This window comes from Andrographis paniculata, unplaced genomic scaffold, assembly GCF_009805555.1.
Source record: "Andrographis paniculata isolate CXL003 unplaced genomic scaffold, ASM980555v1 Contig54END, whole genome shotgun sequence".
Taxonomy (NCBI): domain Eukaryota; kingdom Viridiplantae; phylum Streptophyta; class Magnoliopsida; order Lamiales; family Acanthaceae; genus Andrographis; species Andrographis paniculata.
Genome location: NW_026137589.1, coordinates 2292908 through 2313531, shown reverse-complemented (window position 1 = coordinate 2313531; position 20624 = coordinate 2292908).

Genomic DNA, 20624 nt, shown 5'->3' with positions numbered 1-20624 from the left:
ATATTTGGACAAAGGTCCATTACATTGTCATATATATATATATATATATTTATAAATTAAAAGTAAGAGGTAGAAGTCAGTAGAAATTTTTTATTTTTTTTAGATGAATTTTTGTAAACGTACCATTTTATAAAAAAGTATTTAGAATTAATAGAATTAAAAATACTTTTAAATCGTCAAAGTTAAAAAAATGGTGGGGCAACAATGCGTGAGTAGGTGACATGTTTTATAACAACACTACAAAATTCACTATACAAGTTGTAGCAGCTCAATCAATTACTAAAGCCGCTGAACGATTAGTAGCTTAGCTTATAAACACTCAACGGCATCTCTTACGCACCTAAAGCACTTAGGTTGACCAGTGGTGATCAACGACGCATAACCTTATTATAAGCATCTCCGAATGACATAAACTACTTTACGCAGAGTCATAGGTTTGGAATGCCCTTTAGCCTACTTACCCAAATGGTGCATTTGTTACGGAGAATAAAATTGTAGAGAAATAATAATAGAAAATAAAATGGTAGACAAAAAGAAAATGAATATTAACTTTTTTTGTTGGGTTAAAAAAAGAATTTCGTTGATAAATATATAAAAAAAAAAAAAAAAAAAAATATACTAGGATATGAATTAGGATAGAACAATATATTGCTAATGGAAAAAATGAATCAATCACTAGAAAATAAAAATTGGATTGGAGAAATTTTATTACATTTATTTAATTATTTCTTTTGTTTGATAATTTATTTTAATAAAAATTTAAATGTGATATTTTATGATATTGAACTAATATAAAATTTATAAAAATTAAGTAATAGGAACAAAAAAAATAAAAAAAAAAGCAAATAAATACATACTAAATTGTAAAAATTAAATTAATAAATAAATAAATATGCACCCTATGATATAGGAAATTATGTAGGTAATATAAAAATAATCAATAAGTCAAATATATATATATATTTATTTAGGGAAACATATAAGGATTTCTCACAAAATGAACACACCTTTTATTTTTCAACTCCTAATTTTTTATCTCAACTAAACAAGAAAACTATTTTTACAAGGGTAATAAGCATTAAATTTACAAGTGTAAGCTGGTTCTTAGTCCATGTCTAACCCTTTTACCATTTTAGGACTTTAAGATGACCATGTCTGAAAATAGTCTCGTAAGTAAATTTTTTCGCTAAAATGGTCATCCGGTGTCGGACTCATCACGCTGGCCCGTCGTTGCTGACGTGGAGCTGACGCTGCTGATATGTCATCGCCAAATAGATGCGATGTCGGATAACCATTTTAGAGAAAAAATTTTACTTGCAGGACTATTTTCACACATAGTCCATTTAAAGTCCTAAAAATGATAAAGGAGGTCATATACCCTACTAAAAAAAAATAGTTTATCAAGATATTTTATAAGATAGAAGATAAAAAAAAATTCATGTGTCGCTGACGTGACATCTATGTAGCGATGACATGTCAGTCGCGTTAACAACAGCGGGCCAGCACAGCAAATCCGGCACCGAAGAACTATTTTAGCAAAAAAATTCTACTTACGAAACTATTTTTAGACAAGATCTACTTAAAACCGTAAAATGATAAAAGAGTCAGACAGGGACTTAAAAAAAAATAGTTTATCCAATTTACAATTAGTTTACCCATTATTAATTTTACAACAAGTGAGATAACTGGGACCACAATAAATCTGTGCAAATTAGGTAAAATTATAATTTATTTCCTACTAAGGAAAATAATAATTAATTTAGACAAAATTAGAATATTATTCAAATTGTGCTTACAAAAATATATTGTTATTTTTATTTAGCAAGTGAGATGACTGGGACTGCAATAAATCTGCGAATTAGGTAAACTTATAATTTATTTTATATTAAGGAAAGTGATAATTAATTTAGGCAATATTAAAAAATTATTCAAATGGGTTGCTAGTAAAGAGCAAGTATATGTTTGGATATTTCAAATTTATCTATAAATGATTCAACTTATCTTTTATTTATTATATTAAAAAAAGAAAATTTGTTCTAAATAACATATTCAATTATTAATAAGTAGTTATTTTTATGATAAACATAACAATGAAAAACTATATAGTACTAATTTTATTTTGTTTAAGATTTTTACAACATTGTTCCAAGAAATATATTATTTGTTTAACAAATAAAACAACTTATTTAGCAAGTGAGATAACTGGGACTGCAATAAATCCGCCAAAATAGGTAAAATTATAATTTATTTTCTATTAAGGAAAATAATAATTTTTTAGATAAAATTAGAAAATTATTCAAATCAGAAATACAAATGCAAAAACGGGATAGGTGGTAACATAGCACACACCAAATATGTGTTACGATATTTCAAATTTATCTATAAGTGATTCAATTTATCTTTTATTTATTATATTAAAAAAAATTCTAAATAACATATTCAACAATTATTAATAAGTAGTTATTTTTATAATAAAGATAATAATGAAAAATATATAGTATTAATTTTCTTTTGTTTAAAATTTTTACAATATTGTTCAACGTAATATATTAATTGTTTAACAAATAAAACAAGTTAATCCCATACTTTAGTCAAAATTAATTTATTATAGCCCACAAAATTTACCACATCATTAAAATGAAAAATTATTACAAAACTAAAAATTTGCACTTTCATCGAAAAATTAGTTGTATTATTAAATGTCACATTTAACTTTTCATCGAGAAATTTATATTTTAAGCGAAAAATTAATTTCATAATTTAATGGACATAAATATATTTTAACAGATACATGTCATATTGTATTAAACAGTTATTTTAACTAAACATATTAAATTCAAAACTTTGATTTTATTAAAAAATAAAAAATAAAAAAAAACTACAGTGTTTCATGCTTGTAAAATAAATTATTATACTCCCTTCATTTTAATTCAAATTGCTTTTTTTTTTTTTTTTTTTTTTCATCCTTCCCATTTAAAGTATCTTTTTTTAATTTGGAAAAGTAATCATACACTACTATAAAAATATTCATAATTTTTACTTAAATTATAAACATATCATTATATATACAATTATTTTATACATCAAGCTAAAGGACAAATATGTCAAAAAGTCTTACACAACAATAAAATACTATTATTTCTTAATTTACTGTAAAATCCCCAAATACTCCGTTAAATTGGGACCGAGGGAGTACATTTTTATTTATATAACAAGAGATGGGAAAATTATATACTAATAAAATATGAAAAACTTGCTAAATAGCCTTAAAATCCAAGCAAACAAAGTGATACACACTTCGATTGCAATTTGTCAGCAGCATATATATAAGTTTACAGACTTATATGATAAGTAATTCTACTTATCGTATCTCCTCCTACCCCTTCTTTGGCCTCTTTAAATACACCCGTTCTGCCCAACTCAGCCCCCGCCAATTTGCAGATAATTATCCTTTGAATCATGGAGTGGTAGATCCACCCCCCCGGTAAGGTAGGGAATGCAGAGCCAATCAGCCTCTTGATTTTGGATTTTCGAATCCAAAGATTTGGGCGAAAGCACTATCTTTTTTTTTTTTATCGAGTCTTCTGTAGTCATGTATGATGATCTAATACTGCTTGTATTGTTATTTTTATGGTTTCTGCTGCAGAGAAATAGAGAAATGGCTGGACTTCCTTTAACCAAAGACCTTGTTACTCAAAGGAGTTGGGAGCATCCTGCGCGCCTTGGTAACTCAATCCGCTGGCTACTAAGGAAGATTTTCAACTTAGCTAGCTAAACACCCACAAAGACTTAAGAAGTTTTACCGAGAGAAAGTGGAGAGAAACTTTGTATTATTAGTGAGCTTGGTTGAATGTACAAATGAGGATGAATGCCTTTTTATATGTCAAGGACTCCATCGACAATGTTCTAGAACATCCAAGAATGTACAACTAGTTATGCATTATGTACAATTATCTATAATGTTCCATAGTCTTCGGAAGTATATTCGGAAATATTCCACAACTAAATATCCAGCCTTGTTCTAGAAGGATTTCGGAATATTCTTTAATCTAGAGTCTTCTCCAACATGTAAATTTACCTGTATGCCCTTGAAAAGTTCTAAAATTACTGTCACCTCGGGATCCCTTTCAGCCTCTGTCCATGAGGTACAACTAGTGGCATAGCTTGTGGGCCGGGCGGCCAAGAGTGTTGGGCCCTCCCTAATTGTTTTATTACTTTTTTAGTTTTATTATGCACTATTTGTATATATATTTTTTAAAATTTAAATAATTGCCACCCCCTAAAGAATTAATAAAAATATTATTATTACACATTGGATTCGATCGTGGCTCTCCAAAGAGTTGGTTGAAAACTCTAATTATTATTTAATTTATTATTATTATTACTTTTGAATCGATGTTTCCATAGTAGTGTATGAGGTTCTAATACTGCCTGTTTTGTTTGTTTGGATGGTTTCTGTGTGGAGACAAATGGTTGGACTGGATTTAACCAAAAGACCTTGTGTTCTTAATCATCCAATTATGAGAGAAGAGAATCGGACAATGACTGCTCATATGTACGCTCGATTCCCTTTTCTTTTGTTTGTTAAATTGTTTTCGAATTGTTTTCGATTCTGACATAGACTGCTCCCCTTGATGACTGTATTTTACACGGAGTAGAAGAATATGGAAAGGTTTCGATGCATACTATAGATGGTAAGTTAATAGGTCTATGACTCGCTCATCTCTACACTTTTGTTATTTATAGGAGTTGTAATCTTTCCTTAGTACATGTACGAGTAAAATTCACCAAGAACATAACAATTCACAATATAATTTGTAACCCCAATTATGAGTAAGTAAATTCAGGTAAACACAATTAAAATTTCAAAATATAAGTTATCAGATTTTTCTTAAAAATATATTTAATTTTATATGAGATAATTTATAATTTAAAATATAATTAATAGAATTTAACAATAAATTATTATAATTGAAAAATACATTTATATTAACAATATATTCTCTTGGGTAATTTTGATAGTATTAAAACACTTTCAATTTTATTCTATTCAAATATTTTTTTCAAAAATATTTTATTATCAAAATTTATTTAAATATAAAATTAAAAGGCTTCTGTTTTGGATTTCTACTTTGCTTCTACTGTTGATGTTTGATTACTTTTTAAGTCAATTAAAACAGAATTTTAATCTTATTATAAATCTCTTATAATGACACTAACTACTTTATATAGACTTATATGTTTGGAATGCCCTGTAGTCCACTATTTAAAGAATAATAAAGGCAATTAACCAATGATTGAATTTACAATTTGTTGGGGATTTTATTGGGTTAACAACGAAAATGGCCGGATATAACTGTGTATCGTGATAAGCTCATTTTTCAAATACGATATTTTGACACAATTCTTACCAAGGGTTACACAAAATTCGTAATAAAAAGTTCAATCTCGAATTCTGGTAGAAAATATCGAGACAAGGTGAACATAAGGAACAAAATGAGTATGGAGACAATAATTTCTTGCCGAGATAAAAACAGTGAATGTGTGTTTTACTTGTTTTGATATATCTTCTTCTTATCGCAAGAGATCAATCCATGTATTTATAGATCATAAGCAAGTTTCATTCAAATTGAACGGACACAATGATTCAATTTAAATTTAAATTTCAAAATAAATGGGTGTGTTCTTTCCATTCACATATTAATTTGAATTCAAAATAAATTGATGCATTGATTCAATTTAAACAAAAGTTTGAATTCATAATTTAAATATTATTAGTCACATCAATCCATAAATCAACACAATTTGAAATTAAAATTCTAGGAAAATTCCAAAATAACCCGTACCATTTAGTCATGTGTATGACTAAGTTGGCTATTACATTCTGTCCCATAAATTTAATTACAGAACTTTCAGACGGGTAAACGGCATGACTAAGTCCGTATCAACAATCTCTCCTAAAATTTGTGTTACTTGTCAAAATCATGTCAAAATTAGCTTCTTCGAGTGCGCACTCCACACGTCTCATCCCGAAGTTTACTTAATCTCAATATTCATTGGTCTCGAATAAATTCAATTACGCTAAAATTACCAACACAATTTGTTTATGAAGTACTTTCTTCGTAAACTAAAACCTTATTGTATAATACAAATAATTATATATTATGTGTATGATAACTAATTAATTTAATTAAAACTAAAAAATTATAAATTGTAAAATATCAAATACTATTAATGTATATAAATATTTTCTGAAAAAAGAAAAGAAATTAAAAGATAAATTATGTGGTATATATATATATGGAGGAAAATATAAAATGGGGACAAAGTATATATGTGCGACAGAAAGAGTATTAATTACAACTTGCTTACTAAAATCTATTTTTATTTTTATTTAGTAAGTGAGATAATTGAGATTGCAATTAATATTCAAATTAGGTAAAATTATAATTTTACCTCCAATTAAAGAAAAAGATAACTAATTTAGGCAAAATTAGAAAATTATTTAAATGAGATATGCAATTATTATTATTATTTTTATTTTTATAACGTGAAACCCGCCACCGCTAACCGAAAGTAAGCACTCGTTAAACCTCTGACTGAATCTAATACCCTGCAATTTTGAACCTCGAACCCCACGGTCACGAATCCACCCCACACGCCGGGTCATTCCTTAGGAGACTATTATTAATTTTATTTTTATTATTATTATTAACTTTATTATTATAAAAGATAGGTAGCAGTCTAACATAATTAGCTAGGGATGTGTTTGGATATTTCAAATTTATTTATAAGCTATTTAATTTATTATTTTTTTATATTCAATATTTATTTTTTTATTTTTAATAATATATTCAACAATTATTAATAAGTAGTTGTTTTTATAATAAACATAACAATGGAAAATTTATATAGTACTAATTTTATTTTGGTTAAAAATTTTACAATATTGTTTAACATTATATATTTTTAGTTCCACAAATTAAATAAGCTAATAACTTTAAATTAATTATATTGTTATTCGAAAAACTTATGCATAAGTGCATAAATGATAAATTTACCACATCATTAAATTCATACCACAAATTTACACTTTCATTGACATATTAATTGTTTCAATTATTAAACAAAAAATTACACTTATAATCAACAAATAACTATATTACTAAATAACAAATTTACATTTTACGCCACAAATGAATTACATACATTATTCAAAGAACCAAAATATATTTTAACCGAAAATCGATTATATTATATTAAACAATGACTTTCACTAAAAGTATTAAATTCAAAAGTTAATTTTTATTATATATAAAAAATACTATGTTATAAAAAAATAACACTATTATCAAAAAAAAAAAACACTAGGATGTGCTTGGTTTATGCTTTTATTTATTATTTATATAATAATTTGATATGGCATTTTATAATATAAAATATTAAACTTTTCTGTAAACAATGTGGGAAATATATACTAATAAAATATAAAAAAATTGCTAAATAGCCATAAATGAAAAACAAACAAAACTTGGGGTGCAATATGAAGGTTGCATTCTAAAGTCGGGAAGAATGTGATACCCCGGAGTTGCCGTTGCTTGGCCAACTCCCGTGTGTGGATGAGCTCGTATTGGGTCATCCAAAGTTGATTATAGCTTAAATAAATTGAATAGACTACTCATGTCAACAACAACGTATACATTCCTTTTCGGAAGTCCTACAAAAAAGAACTAGAGTTAAACGTGCTTGTTCTAAAAAACTCGTGTTGACCCGTGGAAGGAGTTTGCTTATAACTACTTGAGTTGCTATAGCTTGTAGAGTAGATTTTGTAGTATTGTTATCATCAATCACGGTAGCACGCTAAGGATTAGAGTTTCTGATACAATGAACGAATGAAGCTTAAGCTTCAAGAACATATATAAGAGTAGCGAAAGAGGTATAGCATAGCAAAATATATTTTTCTAAGGCATTTTTTTTTCAAGAAATGATCATGTACACATATAAATATTGATTAATCAAACTACTTCAACGCATATATAAAATTGAATACACACTGGTGGTTCCTTCAATTTACAGTTGAATTCCTAACAATGCAACCAAATCAGTCTAGAAGCTTCCTTTTTGCATAAACATAGAATACATCTTCTGCTTGGTTCTTGGGCTGCCACTAATTAGCTTGTTTAGTTCAGCTATTTTTGCATCTACTTCTTCTTGATATACTTGGGTTGTTTGTTTCTTTGTTGATACTGATGACTTTATCGTTAAGGCAAGGTCCCGTGCGTAGGAACTCATTCAAGAGTTTTGGGAAGTTCATTCGAAAATGCATCTAAGGAATGTAGAGAACATGTTATGCATCCGCGGACAGCGATGCCATCTGCATGATTAATAAATTTTATTTGAAAAGTACAAAACACTCTCCCTGTTAATACACAAATCAATGAATGAAAAATTGCAATTGCTATGAATCAAATTCAACAAGCAGGTGTACCTGAAATTTTTCAAACGCAACGCACTGAGCCGATGCTTGGTGAAGCTCATTGCTGGCTGCCTCGAAAACTCAGAGATCTTTTCGAAGACTGTCGAAAGTCACATTGTTATCACGCTTATATGACATATTTGGACAAAAGAGTGAATAAATTACGAAGGCATTTCAAGGTAGCTTTATGATAGATCAACGGATCTTACCTGTCCAGGGCTTCGAGGTACTTGTACTTCCTGATCTCAAAGTAGATCTTTTTCAATAGGCCATTGTCATCGAATGAGGTGGAGCCCAAGAGATATTTACAGAAAGCAAAATCGGAAAGTGTATAAAGTGGAGTCATGGGTTGTTGTTCGCGGGTTTAGATTTTATTTATTTTTTTCTATTAATATATTATATTTTGAGTTCGGCTTCTTTAGGTATTGAGTGAGCTTATTTTTTATTTTTTAAGTAAGTAGGCTTTAGGTAATATTTCATTCGGCCAACTTCAAAGTATTTTTTTAATTATTTTTCGTATGTTCCATTAAAAAATATCTATTTTCAATTTTAGAAAAAATAATCATACATTAATATCAAAATGACTTAAATTTTACTTTAATTATAAATGTATCATTACATATAAAAAAAAAATTATACATACAAAAATATCAAAACCTCATACACACTTTCATTGACCAATTTAATATTATTATTTTTTAATATACTACAAAACCCCAAATGGCCCTTTTGAATTTGGAGTTGTATTTAAGGAGTAATTAAAGTTGGAGACTATCATTCTAGAATTTTGGAAATAAAGTAGTCATCCGGCTTTGGGCAAACTATTAATATTGTTTGATTTTTCTTATTCTTTGTTTCGTTTCTATAAGATATCCTTCACCTCATCCCACTTCCCTTGCAAAATCAGATCTTCGAAATTTTCCAACTTGAAGAAATAGCGAGTTTCGTGTTCGAGTCTGTTAATGGAAGTCAGAAAATTATAATCTCCATCAAAAAACCTCTCAAACAACTTAATCAAGCATAGGAAAAGGAAATCAAGCGTACATGTGGGCAGAGTGATTGTCAGATTCTCTTCTCTACAAAATTGGATGATTAAGAACACAAGGTCTTTGGTTAAAGCCAGTCCAGTCATTTCTCCCTCTTCAAAACCATCTAAACACCAAAACAGGTAGTATGAGAACATGATACAACACAACAGAAAGTCGATTCTAAATAAATAAATAAAAGAAAGAGAGCCACGATCAAAAACGAATATCAAGTAGCTGAAACGCCTGCATTCCCTACCCTACCTTACCCTTGGGGGGGGGGGGGGGGGGGTGCGGGGGGAGGAGTTCTTCCTCTCCATCGACTGCGTGAGTTAATTATCTGAAAATTGGTTGTGGCTGTGTTGGGCTGACGCGGGAATGTTTAAAGAGGCCAAAAAGATAATATCAGAGGGGTAGATGGCTGTATGATAAGCAACAAGTGATAAGTTCGTTTGTTTATTATCCGACTTCTTTTATCATTTTAGTTCCGTAACTGAAAGCTATTCTAAAATAGTTCATACATATAGTCATCGATACCAACGTGGCACTTGGGTCGCATTCTGGCGTACACATATAATTCAGGTCAACGTCACATGAATAATTTTTTTTATTTTAAAATAAAAAATATAAAAAATCAAATCAAATATAAAATATAAAAATGAAAAATAAAATAAATAAAATAAAAATAAAAATTATCTACATGTTGGGCGGATCAACGCCACGGGGTCTTTAATAGTTTATATATTATATTTTTTAATTTTAATATAAAAAATAAAAATTATCCATGTGTCGGCCTCATGTGCTGACCTGCGGCCACGTGGATAATTTTTTATATTTTATTTTTAATTTAATTTTTTATATTTGTAAAAATTATTTTTTAATTTTGTTTATATATTATATTTTAAAATAAAATAAAAATAAAAAATTATCCACATGGTTGGACACGGGTCCGCCATGTGGCGCTTACGTGGCATGTGTCCTCCGGCCTGCCACATAGGTGCCACATAGGCATCGAGAGCTAACTGTGCGAAACTTTTTCATTTACGAGGCTATTTTAATACAACCTCCGGTTAAACTATTTTAAGACAACCTCCGGTTAGAGACTAAAATGATGAATGAATTCAGTTACGGGCCTAAAAATACAAAGTAACAGTGTAATTAGTTTGGTAAACAAGTTGGAAAATTAATCATTTGTAAATTAATTATAAATTTAATTATTGAGTAACTGTCTTTATTATATATTTGTAAATGGTTGTTAGTGTCTTTAATATTTGTTATTTGGTAACCTTATTAATTAAATAATTTAAATAATGATTTGTGATTTTTTAAATAATAGTTTAATATGATATTTTGTAAAAAAAATATAATTTTATTAAAATATTGCATAAGAAAAATATTTAAAAATTTGTAAAAAAAAAAAACTCTTAGTTCGGCTTGTTTTCATTGCATTATTGTTATTGTTGTTGTTGTCGCCGTTAACCATTTTTGTTGTTGTTTAAGCTATGTTGATATAATGGAGAATTTCTATACTAGAGATGCCGTCTCCAAACTTTGTTACTAAAACATTTTATTTTTTTTTGTAGTACATGGGAAAATTACTATACTAGCTCTTATTTTATTACAAAATTTAGCTCATCTATTACTGAGCCCAATTTTTTTTTTTTTATACTAAAAGTCTTTATCCAACCAATTTATAATGTATTTTTATCGAATGAGCTAGCTTTAAATGAGTTCAAACAAATCAAATGCAATAAAATATATATAGGATGAGGAGATGGTTTCTTTTTGTTATTTGTGTGGTGAGAGTTGTACGACAGTGATTAATTAGTTGAATTTTTTTCTTAAAGAATTTTATGTTTTCTTTGAATGATTTCTAGATTGCAAAGTTAATAGTTGGAATCATCCTACATTTCTTTAGAAAGTCTCACAAAAAAGTAACATTAAACGGGACTGTGAATCAAATAATATGATTGTATTTTGTTTTAATTTTAAAATTCTTATTAGAACTCTTGAAAAATCTAGCATTTAATAAAGATAGTATATTCTTTTGCATCTTTTAGATTTTCATTTTCCTGTAATAATCTCATTTTGTATGCTAAGAAACTAATTTTATTTTTATAAACTTAAATACCGACAACTTAATAATAATAATAATAATAATAATAATAATAATAATAATAATAATAATAATAATAATAATACATTTTTGTAAATTATTAAATCCCAATTTTTAATATAATATGTATGTATCACTACTTTTAATTTAAAATTTTATTTAATTTCAATATTTACGTAATACTCCTGAGATATTAGAAATTTTTGGCAATTCGAGGTCTAATCCCAACGAGTTCTTCAATAAATAAAATAAGTTGGTCCACTGCTTAGCCCGGCCCACTAGATCGGCCCAAACCCTTTAACCCATTTTCAAGCCCATACTTTATCCCTAAGTCCAATCCATTTGATTACTTTTATTTTAATTTCGATTCGATTTATATTTGTTATGGGTTTTATTCAAATTTCACTTCCACTATTAATTGATTTATATTTTGTATATAAGGTATTGTTAGAATAAATCACAACGGTCTGGGCTATAAATTCACCACAGTGGTATCAGAGCCCGACAACCGATTTCAAAATTGAAAGAAAATTTTTGTTCGAGTTTTGGAAGGACTCTGAATCGTGGTAAAAGGCTAAGCCTCCATCTTTATTATTGGTATATTATTTTCTTGGTGAAATTGTGGATAAATAATATGCTAAATTTCTTGGTGTTTGTTGCCTATGCATTTATTGGTGATTATATAAAATAATCTTGGAATTGATTGTTATTTTATTGGTGAAATTTATTGGGATTATTTTTGTTCTTTAATTATATTCTTATTGTATTTTTTGGATTATGTTGATAGTTTTGTGAAATTTTTTGTTCTAGCCATTTGTTGTAGTAATGCATGATTATTTTTTGTGTGTTAGTTATGCATGTTTTAATTTTCCTAGTGAGATAGAAAATTGCATGATAAGTGCTAGTAGATTATGCCTAAAAAGAATGAATAATTGGAAGATAATCAAGAAAAAAAACTAGATTTGTTGCATTATGTGATTTCTTGGTGAAAATACATGATTCTTGATTTGGTTGTTATATGGTTGATTTAGTTATTCTTCGATAAGATCTTTTGTGATTATTAAGATGCCAAAATGTAAAAATCAATCATGCTTTTGGGAAAAATTAGTTAACTAATTGTAGAAGCATAGAAACTCATTGATGCTTGTTGTGTTTTTCTATGCGATTAGTTACTTGCATTCCTTGATTGATCTTTGTAGTGAAATTTGATTGTTTAATTGGCATTATATGGATTATCTTTATGTTGTGTTTTCTAAGTGCTCTATGTGTTTTAAATTCACATGAATCTTGGATAATAATGTGTATTACTTGGATTACGTGTTGACTTTTTTGTGGACTAGTTACTTTTATGTTATTAAAGCTTGTTATGTCCTGAATTGGTTGTTTGTTTTGTAATTGTGTTCCCATGTATTCTTCGAGATACTGTTTGGACGAACTAGGTGCTTAGTGTTTTGATTTCCTTCTAGTCGCTTAGTGTTCTTCTAGAGTTAGCATTCTTCCTAGTTGCTTAGTATTCTACTAGGATTCCTCCTAGGTTGTTTAGTTTTCTTCTAGATTAGTATGTTTCAGTGATTGAGTCTATGCAGATCTTAATGGTAGTGGTCGATCGATCCATGTGTTTAGGCCGTAGAACTTTTTGCTTAGCCTATAGAGATATGTGCTAGAGCCGTAAAGTTTAGTGCCTAAGGTATTCTTTTTGTCTAGTGCTGAGTGTTCTCTAGTTGACGTCAAATAAGGTGGAGCTCTTGTTATATGATTCTAAATTTTTTGTATTCGGCATAGGCTTGTTTTCCTTTCGTGAATATGCATGTGTTTTGCTGGATAGCATAGTAAATTCTATGCTCGCTTAGAATTTGTAGGTTAATTGTGTTGAATTTGTTAAACTTGCTTGTATTCTTGTTTTTGTAGCTTTTTTGTGTGTACCACTAGGTTGCTCTGATCTATCTAGGTGGATGTTAGGACAATGTATAATATATTTTGTCTGCATAATGTTTCATTGTTGATGTAGCGAGGGACAAAAGATGATGATAAAATCCGTTGGTGCAATGTAAGTCTATATCTAGTGAATATATATTTTGGAATTTGGTTAGATTACGGCCAAAGAAGGTGGAGTATGTTGAAATCTTGGCCGTTCGAGGCCTAATCCCAACGAGTCACTTTATAAATAATTATCATTTTTAACTACAAAATATTTTTGTAGTTAAAACGTGTCATTTAAACAAAAACTAATTCATCGCTAAAAATAAATTATGTAATACAAAATTAATTTTGTCGCTAAAATTTTTTAGCTAGAAAAGTCTATCTTCATAGCAAAAACTTTTTAGCTACAAAATTATTTTTCATAGTTGAAATCATTTGGCTAAAAAAATCATTTATATTTTGTTGCTAAAACTCTTTTGTTATGAATTTTAATTTTATAGCAAAAGAGTTTTAGCTACGAAATCATATTTTCGTAATTATATCTCTATTCTTAATTTTCATTGCATAAAACTTACTTTTGTTAAGAAAAATCATATTTGTCGCTAAAGACCTTTATTAACGCGGTATAGGTGACGAAATTTATTTCGTCGCAAAAATGTTTTTGCTATGAATTATTACCTTTTGCTACAAAATTCTTTTGTAGCTAAATTTCAACTTTTTTGTAGTGTGTGCAATTGAGAGGTGGATCAATGCAATCAATAGTATATGTCATTGCTCCTGAAGTTTGGTTGTATAAATTGTAATCGAATAATTTAATATGCCAAGTGTCGATGTTTTACTGAATGAGCTATGGGAGCCGAAGATCTCTTGCACGGAGGTGGAGATCTGATAAGTAGATTAAATTTTCAGATAAGTTACTGGGCTTATTATTTTATATTCTAACATATCCCTTTTATTTCTTGTTGTAAGCTTTTGATGCATGTGACCCATGCAGTTGAGAGGTAGATCAATGTGATCAATAATAAATGTGATAGCTCCTAAAATTCGTTGCATAGGTTGTAATCGAATAATTTAATATGCCATGTGTCGATGTTTTACTTGAGGAGCTAGGGGAGCCTAAGAAGTGGGGGCTGAAGATCTCTTGCGGGGAGGTCGACATATGATAAGTAGATTAACTTATCATATAAGTTAATGGGCTTATTATTTTATATTCTAAGATATCCATTTCATTTCTTGCTATAAGGTTTTGATGCATGCGACACGTGCAATTGGGAGGTGGATCAATGCGATCAATAACAATTCTCATAGCTCCTAAAGTTTGGTTGCATAGATCATAATTGATAATTTAATATGCCATGCGCCGATGTTATACTAGAGGAGCTAGGGGAGCCTAAGAAGTGGGGGCTGAAGATCTCTTGTGGGGAGGTGGAGATATAATAAGTAGATTAACTTTTCAGATAAGTTAGTGGGCTTATTATTTTATATTCTAACATATCCATTTCATTCTTGCTATAAACTTTTGATGCATGCGGCACATGCAATTGAGAGGTGGATCAATGTGATCAATAATAAATGTCATAGCTCCTAAAGTTTGGTTGCATAGATTGTAGTCGAATAATTTAAATATGCAATGTGTCCATGTTTTATTGGAGGAGCTAGGGTAGCCGAAAATCTCTTGCGGGGAAGTGGAGATATGATAAGTAGATTAACTTATCAGATAAGTTAGTGGGCTTATTATTTTATATTCTAACATATACTCTTCATTTCTTGCTACAAGCTTTTGATACATACGACATGTGCAATTGAGTGGTGGATCAATGCGATCAATAATAAATGTTATAGTAAAAGTTTGGTTGCATAGATTGTAATCAAATAATTTAATATGCCATGTGTCAATATTTTACTGGAGGAGCTAAGGGATCCGAAGATCTCTTACAGGGAAGTGAGATATGATATTTATATTAACTTATTAGATAAGTTAATGGGCTTATTATTTTAAATTCTAACACATCCGTTTCACTTCTTTCTACAAGATTTTGATGCATACGACACGTGCAATTGAAAAGTGGATCAATGCGATGAATAATAAATGTTTTAGCTCCCGAATTTTGGTTGCATAGATTGTAATCAAATAATTTAATAAGCCATGTCGATGTTTTATTGGAAGAGATAGGGGAGCCAAAAAAGTGGAGGCCAAAGATCTCTTGTGGGGAGGTGGAGATATGATAAGTAGATTAACTTCTCAGGTAATTTAGTTGGCTTAATATTTTATATTCTAACATAACCCTTTCATTTCTTGCTACAAGTTTTTTATGCATACGACACGGGCAATTGGGAGGTGGATCAATGCGATCAATAATAAATTTCAAAGCTCCTGAAGTTTGATTGCATAGATTGTAATAGAATAATTTAATATGTCATGTGTCAATGTTTTACTGGAAGAGCTACGGGAGCCAAAGAAGTGGGGGACGAAGATCTCTTGCGGGGAGGTGGAGGTATGATAAGTAGATTTACTTATCCGATAAGTTAGTTGGCTTATTATTTTATATTTTAACATATCCTTTTCATTTCTTGGTATAAGCTTCTGATGCATGCGAGACATGCAATTGAGAGGTGGATCAATGCAATCAATAATAAATGTCATAGCTCTTGCAGTTTTATTGCATAGATTATAATCGGATAATTTAATATGGCATGTGTCTATGTTTTACTAGAGGAGCTAGGGGAGCTGAAGAAGTAGGGGCCAAAGATCTCTTGCGGGGTGGTGGAGATATGATAAGTATTGTTAGAATATCAAACTGAAATTCTCTATTTCAATTATAAGAATGCGTACATATTTATAGTGATATATAAATCGTCTAAATAAGACAAAAATCCTATGAATCTCTTAAATAAGACAACTACCATAAATATAATATATTGCTTCTAAATATATTTTAACACCCCTCCTCAAACTTAAGATTTGATGGAACAAACTTGAGTTTGTTAGAAGTGACCGAAAAAGATATAGCCGAGATTTTCCGTGTACGAATTTGAATTCGCCAAGATTGACTGAAAGTGGTGTAGCCATCCACTAGATCAGAGTCAAAAACAGAACTCTCAACACCGTTAGAGTTGGAAACAAGACTCGCTCGCTCACAACGGAACTAGAGCAAAAAACGGGACTCGCTCACTCTATAGAGCTAGAGTCGGAAACAGGACTCGCTCGCTCACAACAGAGCTAGAGTCGGAAACAGGACCCCCTCGCTCTCAATAGAGTTAGAGTAAAAAATAGGACTCTCAACGGCGTTAGAGTCGAAAGTAGACTCTGTCAGTGGAGTAGTAGAGACATAGACAACATGAAAATAACAGCATGATTGTTGATAGAAGTAAATATATTAATAAAATATAAAAATATATACGAGATATAACGGGTTATGAAGGTACCCGGAGAAAATTTGACTCTGATACCATCTTAGAATATGAAATTGAAATTATCTGCTTCTAAATATATCATAAAAAGTATATTAACTTGTCGTATAAGTTAGTGGGTTTATTATTTTGTATTCTAACATATCCCTTTCATTTCTTGCTACATGATTTTAATGCATACGACACGTGCAATTGAGAGGTGGATCAATGCGATCAATAATAAATGTAATAGCTCCTGAAGTTTGGTTGCATAGATTGTAATCAAATCATTTAATATGCCATCTCTCGATGTTTTATTGGAGGAGCTAGGGGTGTTAATATTATGTGGTCTATGTGAAGTAGTGGCCTATACGAAAGGTCTCCACTACTCCACTATCCCCACTACTCCACTTCATTACTAAATGTTAATGTGACATAAGTGAAAGGTCTTCACTACTATCCCCACTACTCCACCCTTCATGTTAATTACTTCTTTGATGGAATGAAGTAATTGATACATGAATTTTAGACTTTTTGGTCCCCTAAGCATCACTATATAAAGCCTTATACACCATCTAGAAAAGATAGTGCAAGTGCTTAGAAGAACCAAGAAAGATGTTGAACATGTTGAAAATTGATGTTGAAAATCATTTTGAGATCGATATTCTTGCAATGTTATGTGATTAGTGTAGTTTTGATTAATCTTGAAATAGCCACAGCTTTTCTGATTAATTGAAATTATTTTTATATTTTTATAATCACATTTAGTAAATAACATAAATTGTAATTAATCATACGTGATATAATGAAATTTACCCACATAAATTTTGTTATATTTGTGTGATAAATTAGGATATTATATCAAATATATTTCTAATTTACCCACAGGAATTAGAAAAGGAACGTAGTTGATAGTTTTATCATATGATTAAATGAGTCTAATTGAATTAAAACTTTAACCCACATGCATGTTTTATGTCAATAGATTAATGTTTTTCCATGTCTGACATTGGTAAAACATGTTGTATGGTTTATTTGTGCTTCGATTTAATTACGTTGTGAGCATGTTTATTTATTTATTTTTATTGCAGCAATTCAATCTATTAATGTCTCTGATATGAAATATGATATTCCCGATCCTACTTGAGACAATTATAAAGTTTGGAATGAGAAAATTCTTCTGCATTTGGAGTGGATGGACATAGATTATGCCATCAGAAAAGATGAACGCCTCCTATTATTGAAAATAGTACTCCAGATGAGGTCGATCTTTATGAAAATGGGAGAGATCTAACCGTCTCTGCGTTATGTTCATAAAGACTCGAATATCTGCTGGAATAAGGGGTTCTGTTGAGCATTGTACTAATGTCCGTTCCTTGTTGAAAGCTATTGATGATCAATTTGTGACATATGATAAGGCATTGGCTAGTACATTGATAATGCAATTTTCATCTTTAAAACTTACCGGGTTAAGAGGTGTGCGTGATCACATCAAGTGCATGAGGGATATAGCGGCTCAATTGAAGCGACTGGAAGTTGATATGTCTGATTCCTTCCTTGTTCACTTTATTTTGTATACTCTTCCTCCGCAATAAGGTCCTTTTAAGATTTCTTACAATACACATAAGGATAAATGGTCAATAAATGAATTGATGACCATGTGTTTCAAGAAGAGGGACGTCTTGCTATGGAAGAGGGAGAGAAAGTGAGCATGGCGGTTGTGACTAAATGAAAGAATATGAAATATCAAGCCAAAAATAAAGGGAATGAAAAGATTACTCCACAAAAGGACACCAAGAAAGCCAACACATGTTTTTTCTATAAAAAGAAATGACACATAAAGAAAAATTGTCCTAAATACTTCAAGTGGCTTGAGGAAAAAGGTACTCAACTTTCATTTGTATGTTATGAATCCAATATGGTTGATGTTAATTATAATACATGGTGGATTGATTCTGGTTCTACAATCCATGCTACAAATTCCATGCAAGGATTGCAAAACCGACGGAAACCAGTGGGAAGTGAGTTGAGCATCTATTTTGGAAACAAAATGCCATCACATGTGGAAGCTATTGGGACGTGCAATCTAGCTTTAAGTAGTGGTTTTGTTTTAACTTTGGAAAAGACTTTTTACATTTCTAGTTTTGCTAGAAACTCAATTTTTGTTTCAAAACTTGTTTCATGTGGCTATTGTTTTACTTTCACCAACCTTGGTTTTTGTTTATCTTTCAAATCAAATGTCATTGGAAATGGATTTTTGAGTGATGGTCTTTTTCGACTTAATATGCAAAATATTGATTGTCCAACTACTTTACACCTTCAAGATAATATCGGTACTAAACGATGTATTATGGATGAAAATTCATCTATATTGTGGCACCGGAGATTGGGACATATCTCTATTGAGAGAATTAAAAGATTTGTAAATGAAGGAATACTTGGTACCTTGAATTTTACTGATTTTGAGACTTGTGCGGATTGCATCAAAGGTAAGTAAACCAACAAGTCTAAAAGGGGTGCAAAGAGGAGTACAAACCTATTGGAGGTTATACATACAAATATTTGTTGTCCAAACATGGACGCAAGTAGTCCAAAATACTTTATCACCTTCATTGACGATTTTTCACGTTATATGTATCTATATTTGCTTCATTCTAAGGATGAAGCTTTAGATGCCTTTAAATTTTTCAAGGCTGAAGTAGAGAAACAATGTGAAAAACATATTAAAATCATCCGATCAGATAAAGGTGGTGAATATTATGGTAGATATACGGAGAATGGACAAGCACTTGGTCCTTTTGCAAGGTTTCTTCAAGAGCATGGGATTGTTGCCCAATACACTATGCCTGGTTCTCCCGACCAAAATGGTGTTGCTGAAAGAAGAAACCGGACCTTAATGGATATGGTGAGGAGTATGCGGAGTAATGTAAAACTCCCTGAGTTCTTGTGGACTGAAGCTTTAAAGACGGCAGCGTATATATTGAATCGAGTTCCAACTAAGGCTGCCTCAAAGACACCTTTTGAGTTATTCAAAGGTTGGAGACCGAGTTTAAGGCATATACGCGTTTGGGGATGTCAGTCTGAAGTGAGAATTTACAATCCATAAGAAAAGAAACTAGACCCAAGGATCATTAGTGGATATTTCATTGGATATGCTGAAAGATCCAAGGGTTATAGATTCTATTGTCCATCTCACAGTACTAAAATTGTGGAATCAAAAAACGCGAAATTTCTTGAAAATGACTTGATCAGTGGGAGTGATCACCTTCGGAACATTGTTTCTGAAAAAAAATCATCATGAAGCTCAACGCTCTGATTCAAGTAATAGATTAGTTGTTGTTTATACCCCTCAAGTACAAACCAGTATTAGACGACCAACTATCGCAATTCCACAAGCTGCTGATACTGATCAAGTAGATCGCACTGTACACGAGGAGCAACAAGAAATTGTTGAACAACCAGTTGATATTGTTGATCAACCGGCTGAGCAACAAGTTTTTCAAGAGAATGATGATACAATATTAAGAAGATCTACTAGAATAAGGAGATCAGCTATCCATGGTGATTATGTTGTCTACCTACAAGAGTGTGACTACAATATTGGAGTCGAAAATGATCCTGAAATGTTTTCACAAGCTATGAGTTCATCAAAGTCGAACTTGTGGTATAATGCTATGAAAGAAGAGATGGATTCTAT